Here is a 9070-nt window from a genome sequence, read left to right on the forward strand (position 1 = left end):
TTTATAAGCCACCTAATTTGTAGCACCTTGTTACAAAAACCCTAGAAGGCTAATACAATAAAGCAGGGGTGGAGAATCGATGGGAAAGTGAGGAGAAAGATAGATATCTGCTGGGACAGGATGCATTAAAGGGCTCCCTTAAAAGAACCGAGATCAATCTGAGGGGCTTGAAAGCAAAACCTCGAAAACTTGACTACTATTTTGAAGTACCTGTTTGGGCATCAGAGGTCATAGAAATGGGGAGAAAGCAGGAGCGCCCCTAATTTCTTTTACATGAAACATCTGTGAGGCTTGCCCAGGTTAGTTCACAAGAGAAGGTGGGCAGTTCTGAGAGAGAAGGCAGCCTTCCTTCCTAGGACAGGATGCTCTGTAAGAGACTCAGCCTGCTTACCCAGGTAACCATTCACCCAGGACACTGCAGTCCATTCTGCTTTTGTGCCCGGGCTGAATTTAAGACATGTTAGGACTCTAGCATTGACCATCTGCAGTGCCTTCTCCTCCCCTGAATGCATACATGTTCAAGTGGGATATGGAAAGTGAGTGTGTGTGTGTGTGTGTGTGTGTGTGTAAGTCAGAGTGGTGTACTGGGTATGCTTTGGGCTGCTAATCACAAAGTCAGTAGTTCAACACCATCAGCTGCTCCTCAAGAGAAAGATGAGGCTCCTGACTTCCATCGAGAGTGACAGCCTCAGAAACCACGGGGCAGCTCTACCCTGTCCCACAGGGTTGCTATGAGTCAGAGTGCACTTGATGGCTGTAGTCAGTGAGTTTGCTTTAGTGTGTGTCTTTCCTAACCATTTTCTAACTTTTTAAAAATATTAGTGATTCAATGCAAAAGTAGATGACATTTCAGCAGAATGCGATGAAATGGACTATGCATTTTTAATGGACAGAGGTCCTAAGACTTTAAATACCATATTTGCTGTAAAAAGACTATTCCACATATTCAACGAAAGAGTATGAACTAAATTGCTTGAATAGTCAATGTACAACTATGCTCATTTCCCAGTACAAAAAATTGACTATTGGGCATGGGTTTGGATTTGTGGCAGGTCCGGTCCCATGGGCCTCTCAAAGTGTCCCGCGCTAAAGCAAACTGTCACCCCGGACCATTGCCTGGCTTTGCCCGGGGGGCTTAAGGCACTGAAGTGGGTTGCACAGTGTAGAAACAAAATTGACTATTACCAATTTTAATGCTTGTTTTATAATAAATGCTCTAATTATAAATGTATAAAGAGATGCCACGAGAATCCAATAATCAGAAAACAAATATTACAAAAATTTTCTATATTTTTGGATTAATCTTTCATTTCTAATATGTTATATTTTAAAACATTTCTTTCTATTCTTTGTTTTCACAAATTCTCCAATGATTTCATCACAATTAAGCTGCCAAATAACATCTATTTTCATACATAATAAGGATAATGAATTGAGTCTTTCTTCAATCATTGTTCTATGCTAAGGGTTTTAATTCTCTTTAGGGGGAAAATGAGCATTCTATTGTACTATTTGTGATCATCAAAGTTAGAAATATGCATAAAGCAATTTCAACATTGGGAAATATGCACAATATTTTATCTTCTATTATAGACTCAATTGCGCATGACTACAAGAGTAAGATCTGTCTTTCCTGAATCTACAAGCATAGTTCTCATGAAGAATGAAATTATTCTCCATAAAGGTGTGTATTTATGTTATCAGGATAAACTTGCTTTAATTTCTTAGATGCCATCATGCATTCTTCCCTGAGCATATCTGTATTGTTTCAAAAGGAAAATCTATTTGAAAGAACATTGAAACATGTGGTCACATGAAATTGAGCTCTGATCATCAATGACAACTTCTAGAAACTTCCATCATTTTCTTTTCTTCCCCCCCCCCCCCCAATGTTATGTGATGGCAAACTACTTGATAAGCAGCTGTGATTTTCAAAACATTCTCTTAAATTATGAGCCTGCTGATACTGGTAAAGAGTTGTACATGTCTTTACTTTTACTCCTGAATCTTGGAGAGCTTGGCCGGTTTGATGAAAATACTGGAACATATCAAACATATCATAGTGTTTGCATCTCATTACAACGCTTGCAGCTTCTCTTTTGGGTTCCCCTATTTATGGCTGGTCTTCAGTAATATTTTCGGAGGCTTTCAGGATCTGAGTATACAATTCCAGGATGGCGCTCGGTGCTACAGTATGTGCTTCCCAGCATGCATCAGAGACATTTTAATACTCGATCGTTACTGAAGTATGTTTTTAAGAACTGCCCATCGGTGAGTAGAAGTAACAGAAAATATGAATAGTAACTGAACAGTAGAAAAAAATCAACTGCTTCTGGACAATGATTTATTGTTCTATGGCCTACAAAATTAAGTGCATGTGTAGCACATGATATGAAAGTGATGTATTTGTTCTACTCTAACATTTTCTGTTGTATACTTTTATAACCCCTGACATATTGGCAGCATTATCATAAGGCTGGCCTCTGCACTTAGAAAAATACATTTTGCAAACTTCATGCAAATAATGAGGTCCTTACCTAGCATTTGATTTGATATGACTGTTTAAGCTAAGTAAATGTGATAAATCACTCAACAGGTTTCCACCTGCTGGAAATAAGTATCTTAAAACAGTATTCAGATGAGAAAGATCAAGAGAGGAATCTAAAGACAAATTGCAATATGAAGCTATACTTATTTCACTGAAAATAGTTGGTTGAACTTTATTACTTACTAAGCTTATTGATTCTTCAAACCTTAATTAAATCTGCACAATGGGCTGTCCCTTTGTTTCTGTGTTACTATAATGTGAGATTGACCTGGTAAAAATGGATCATGAGCAACAAGTAAACCCTCAATTTCCATTTAATGGGGACCTAAATTCTGTATTTTTTCCATGTAAAGAAAGGCCAGGCTCAGAAATTATAATGGCAGCAACTTTGCATTGAAAAACAGTGCTTCGACATGGATATGCTTTATTAACATGTTTAATTCATTAAATAAACCAAAACATGTATTTAGTTTAATTATGAAAACATGACATCTCCATGAATTGAACTGTTTTCATATTTATTAATCACATTCAAGTCCTATCCATCAGAAGATCTAGCTGGAGTAAATTGAAAATGAAATGATTTAGGGTTGAATGGCTTGTCAGAGAATAGTATACAGAGCTGGCTGTTGGAGAATACAGCAGCTACTCCCTCTTTTCGTTGGCTCTATTAGCTTTTCACCCTGGTCACATATTCTGGCTACAGAACTTTGCTTGTTTACCGTCCATAAACTTTCAACATGGATGTCAAAGGTCCTCTATGATGTGGCAATCACATGATCCCCTTTCAATGGAAGAATTTACATCATTGGAAGGAAAATTATGCCATAAAGCAAAATCTCTATTTTTGTTATTTTTAGGGTCTGCAAATGTGACATTTCAGATTCTAGTTTCATTTTCTATGTTACTAATTTTTTTTTTTTACTGCAGCAAGGAATGAATCCAGAGTTTGGAACAAATCCTGTTATATTCATATTGCTTTTAGTAATTTCAATACCAGCAAAACTAGTTCAATGTTTTGTACCCATTAAATTCAAGCATTCAATGGAAGAAATCTTTTCTGATTCATTAAATTGTAAAAAGGACATAAATTTCGACTTTTTAAAGCTTTTTTACGTGTGTCACTTGGGTGAAGAATTTACAGAGCGGGCCATCGTTTTTCAGTGATTCTCCCTCTCTCTTTAAACCTCCCTCATGATAGATCCTCAATGTAACATCACCTCCCCACCTCCCTACCCTGTGTTCCCGGCTTCCATCCCTCCTTCTTTTTAACCCTCCTGAACTTTGTCCTTGAGTAAATGTTGCCGCTTCAGTCCCAAATAATCGATAATTCTCAGCTGTGCACACATCAACGGTAGTATTTCCCTTATAGATCTGACTGTTATTTGGCTGAAATATGTGCAGCAAAGGCAAGTTCGGCTCTAGACCAAGAGCCAGTCTGGGGAGTTCTCTCAGTCTGTATCTGGCTGGCAGGCCCAATATCTCTCAGGATTTTGAGTTTTGTACTATGTCTTTCTCTCGCTCTGTCCAAGCCTTCTAATGCAATCCCGTTCAAAGCAGTTGGTCATGGTAGCTGGGCAACATCCACTTCTTTAGGTCTCAGGGCCCTGGAGATGGACGTCCATACGACCCTTCCATCAGTCCATGGGATGAACTGTTTGCACGTGTCTTCTAGTGTCGTTGCTCTTCTCTTCTCTGGACGGGGGTGGGGGGGTGACCCAAGAGTTGCACTTGTAAGATGACTGCTTACAAGTGTTTAAGGCCCCGGGTGCTGCTCACCAAATCAAGCTGTGGCCTCTGCGGAACATGCTAAACCAACTGATTTTGATGTCACCCAAGACTATAAGTGTGATGTCCCAGACCTAGTGACTCATTCCCCAGGCTGCCTGATTACGGCCAAGAAGTGTTCATAACTTTGCCTTCTATATGGGCCACCGTATCCATGGGTATATATACCATTGCAGCAAAAGCAAATACCTAGGTACAAAATATTCTCTGTCAAATATGTATATACCCAGCCTCCCTCCCACTCCCACTCAGCCCATGTGTCCTATGTATGTCTCATCTACTGGAAAATCGTTACTCTTGCAGGATTGTGTGCATAACCGTATTCACCTCTGTTGTCTTGAATTTTTGTAATCCTTCCAGGGTCCCCTCCCACCCATTCTTTGCCTACTTCTCTCTTCCTGTATGCTGCCCCTCCCTTCACCTGAGCTCTTGAAATCAACTCGGCTGCCTGTCGATTTAGAAGTTCTGTAACTACACCAGTTCCTCCTTTACTTTGTAACTGGAATTGTCTTTAGGGATTTACAAATCCTTTTATCGTCTGTGAGCTTTTGTTTTCACACTCCACGTAGTTGTTCTCATTTCATTTTACCTGAATATAAAATTATTTCACCCTCTAAATTTAGTTCTACTGCAGCAAATACATTTGAATAATTTAAAAGAAATAAAAATTTACAGTTACATTTGGACATTAAAACAAAGCTCATATTTGGAAATTAGTAAATAAAAAGAATTGATTTGGAACAGATAATTTTGTTCTTTGGGCTTGAGATAAGCAACTGAAATAGTACTTACAAGACAGTTGGAAATAATTTCATTTATTTGCAACATGATGTTATTTTGGGGACCCTTTGTAGATTGGTATCCGTGTTTTTCATCTTCAAAACATTAAAATGTTTAAACCTCTGCATTCACTTTCACCTTCTGTCCATTGATGCCGTGTCTTCACAGTTCATTAGACTATATCACTGAAACCCAGTGGACGTGAGAGTGATTGCCGTGAGATACAAGGGTACGGCCGCTGGCGTTCTCTTACGTGGTCAATGAAAAAACCGAATGTAAAGTTATACCCATTCTGTCCAAAGTAAAAGTAAAAACAAGATAATTATTGTATGCAAAATTTATGAATGATATCAATTTCATTTAGAGCCCTACTAGTTCCCATCCAGTGAAATGTTTGCTTTCCTTGTGTTCGGTCTCCTTGACATCTGTCATAGATGTCAAGATGTTTCCTCACTGACTAGCCTCCCCACCTGGCCCTCAGCTCCAAATATGTGTCAACTTGGCTGGGTCAGGAATCTCAGTGGTTTGGCAGTTGATGACGTAATTTGGCAGCTATGATGTAATCAGGGATGTAATGATGTAATCAGGGATGGGATCTGATAAGATCAGCGAATAAGTAGTAATTAGTTAGGTTAGTATTCAACACCTTTACTCTGGTCATGGCCTTGGTCTGATGTAAATAAAGTGAGTTTTCTTAAGATGTGGCCTACATCACCTTTCATCTTACAAGGAAAGAGATGTGAAGAAAGAAGGATGGAGTCTGACCACCACCAAGAAAGAAGAGCCACATGCGCGACACTTTCAACCCCAAAGTCTCAAATCAACCCCAAATCCTAATTCCTTCCTGTTGCAAAATTCCTTTTCATCTCTGGATCTAAATACATGTTATCTGCTTCCAAAGTAAAATTGAAAAACAAGCAAAAAAGGAAAATATATTTCCACTACAAATGTAAGACATGAGAAAGAAAGAAGACACAATGGACACTAAACATGTAGAAGCGCTACAGAACAACATACTTAGGGCCGCTATGGGTTGGAACTGACATCAGTGCACTCAATGACAACGGCAAACAGCTGTGAAAGAAAGCAGTTTTGTTCGTTTGAGCTGTCCACTTGTAACATGTCTGGTACAGCTGCACCAGTTCATTAGGACAGAACTTGGGAAAAAAGAATGGGGGTGCTGCTTTAACAGGTACCTAAAATTTGGAAAAGCTTTTGGAATTGGATAATGGGCGAAGGCTGGAAGTCTTTTACAGTACCCAATAGTAAAAAATATATTATTTTTTTCTTGAGGGAATGGTTGTTAAAATGTGACTATTAAAGGCTATTCTGGTGAGAGATCCGAAGGAAGTTACGAAAACCAAACTCACTGTCATTAAGGTGATGCTGACTCATGGCAACCCTATAGGAAAGGGTGGAAATGTGCCCATGGGGTTTCAAGAGTATAACTCTTTAGGACAGTGAAAAGGCTCATCTTTTTTCCCAAGGAGTGACTGGTGGTTTCTATCTGCTAACCTTGCAGTTAACAGCCCAATGAGTAACCCCTATGCCACTAGGGCTCCTGAAATACTGGACAAGTATTTCAGGATTCTGTGGCAGAGAAATTGGAGCAGCAGAACCAGGAGACCATAGTGAGATGGTATGGGAGCCCACCATGGAGCGAGAGAGCTGAATACAGGAGGGTTACTGACAGAATGTGGTGGCTCTGGGCATTACTCAGTAGAGGTAAGAGGTTTGCAATACTTGCATGAGCATGGCACAACCTGGACAGGCCCAAGAGGCATGAGGAGCAAAGGGGCCAAGGAGCCAGGAAGCAGAAACTGCCTAGATTAAGAGCACATGGAGGAGAGTTGCCTCAGTCTCACATGGTAGGGCCACAACCTCTGAGGTTTCAAAGAGTAGGACCCCAGCCACCTGGGTTTTAAAGTCAGGTCTTCACCACCTGGGTTCTAGAGTGTAGGCAAGAGTTTATGAGTGTCAGGGGAATGAGTTCAAATTCGAGACTCATAGCTGAAAGTGTGGGGCTGCTATGCCCAAGGGGCAGAAGGATATGGCTTCCCAGGGTTGAGTCACCACTCAGTTGGACTAGAAGGGGACCATTGAAAGCCAGTGAACTAGGTGCTGCCTTAGTGGGTCTAGAAGCCAGAGTTAAACCTAGAACTGAGGGACCTCACCTCAGGATCAAGAGAGAACAGTCAACACCCAAGTCTTGGGGTGCAGGACCATTGTCAAGATTGTCTCAGAGAACAGAGAATTACTTTCAAGACTTGAGAGCTACTATAAAGTATTATGTTGGGTTTATACTTCTTTGGCGCCCATTATTTCTTCTTTCTAATTTCTTACATTTGGGGCCAAAATACCAATTATTAGTAGTATTATTTTGCGTGTTGTATCATTTTACTTTGGAAGCAGATAACTTGTTTTTAGATCCAGAGATGAAAAAGATGTTTGCACCAGGATGGAATTTGGATTTGGAATTGATTTAAGACTTTTGGGATGGGGGAGTTCCAGCAAGGTGGTGACTGAGTAACACACACCAGAGGGATTTCACAGAATTCAGCACAGGAAAGCCACTGAGAGGGAAACTCCACTCCTCCAGGTCACAGGAGGAGCATCATAAATATAAGTAGCCACAGATCCACGAGGTTTTGAGGAGCTGTGAGCTTCTGTCTTACTCTTGTGGAGCCCAGCTAGTGCTTAGCCTTAGCACTGCCGAAGTCTCAACCGGTGCGGGCTTCTTTGGCCAGTCCATGAGCGTTACTTCAACACAACCACAGCTGACCACCGCCTTTTGCTAGGGTTTAATCTTTCCAGTCCCACAGTCAAGCGATCAGGGCTCAGCTATTCTTTACTTTTTCTCCCCTCTCTCGTCTCTGTTTCTTGCCACAGTCTCAGTGCGCTCATTCCCCCCCCCCCTCTCTGATTTTTTCTTCTTCTTCCCTTTCTTTCACACACCACTGCCAGCCTTCAGGCCTCTCTATTCCACCTAGGGCAACTCCACCTGCCCTCCACTCGGTTATGGGAACTCCTGTCCGCACGCCTTCTTCAGCCTTACACATGGCTGGGGAAATTCCACCTGTTTTCCTGCTGAACCCAAATGGCTGGGGGAACTCCAACCTACCCTCCAAGGCACTTTAAGCCTCTGGGGAAACACCTAGCCGCTCTCTGTGACCTTACATGTGGCTGGGTAATCCCACCTGCCTTCTGTCACACCCCATATGGCTGGGAGATGACCCCTTCAAACAGCTGGGAGAACTCCTGCCTACCTCCAAGGCCCTTTAAGTGGCTGGGGGAAGTCCTTCCCGGCCATTGTGATGTTCCATTCAGCTGGGGGAACCTCTCCCTGCTGTCCAGGGTGCTCCAGGTGGCTGGGGGAATCCCCTGCCTGTCATCCGGGGCCCTACAGGATGCTGAGGGAACTTCCTCCGACCTGCAACAGTGCTTCACATGACCTAAGGCAGATCCACCAGACCTCTCAAGTGCTCTATGCTGCTGTGGGAACCTCTGCCCAACCTATGCAGTGATCTTGCTAACTGGGTAATTCCGACCACTATCTATGGTGCTCTACACCAAAGCGGGCATACCCATTCACCCTCTGTAGCACCCAATTGTTGCAGAGACCCCCCACACACACACACACCCTCTGAGATGCTCCAAACCACCACGGCTTCCTGTGAGATCATCCAGTGAAGCACCATCTTTGTGGGTCTACAATGACCCCACCAGCATCCCCTGAGAGGACCATCTGACCTGCACTCCAAATAACAGAATACTGGTTGGCTAGAGAAAGAGTGAAACCACAGGCAGATAATGTGGTAGCTGACTCCTCAGTGCAGTAAGCTGCAGGGAGTTTGAAGAAGCATTCCTATGAGTCTACCAAAGAGAGAGCCCAGTGCTCTTTGACTCTGGAAAATGGCTGAGAAAAGAGGTCTGAGAGGCTGGCCCCAATCCCAA

At 42.0% G+C, this 9070-nt stretch overlaps 1 non-coding gene across 1 annotated transcript; it reads left to right on the top strand.

The window, feature by feature from the left end:
* The first annotated feature begins 1029 nt into the window (after window positions 1-1029).
* On the top strand, window positions 1030-1163 carry LOC142444139 (small nucleolar RNA SNORA42/SNORA80 family). Its single transcript, XR_012783801.1, has one exon. It is a non-coding gene; the product is annotated as a small nucleolar RNA SNORA42/SNORA80 family (small nucleolar RNA).
* The last annotated feature ends 7907 nt before the right edge of the window (window positions 1164-9070 follow it).

The sequence above is a fragment of the Tenrec ecaudatus genome, chromosome 3 (assembly GCF_050624435.1).
Source record: "Tenrec ecaudatus isolate mTenEca1 chromosome 3, mTenEca1.hap1, whole genome shotgun sequence".
NCBI classification, from domain to species: Eukaryota; Metazoa; Chordata; class Mammalia; order Afrosoricida; family Tenrecidae; genus Tenrec; species Tenrec ecaudatus.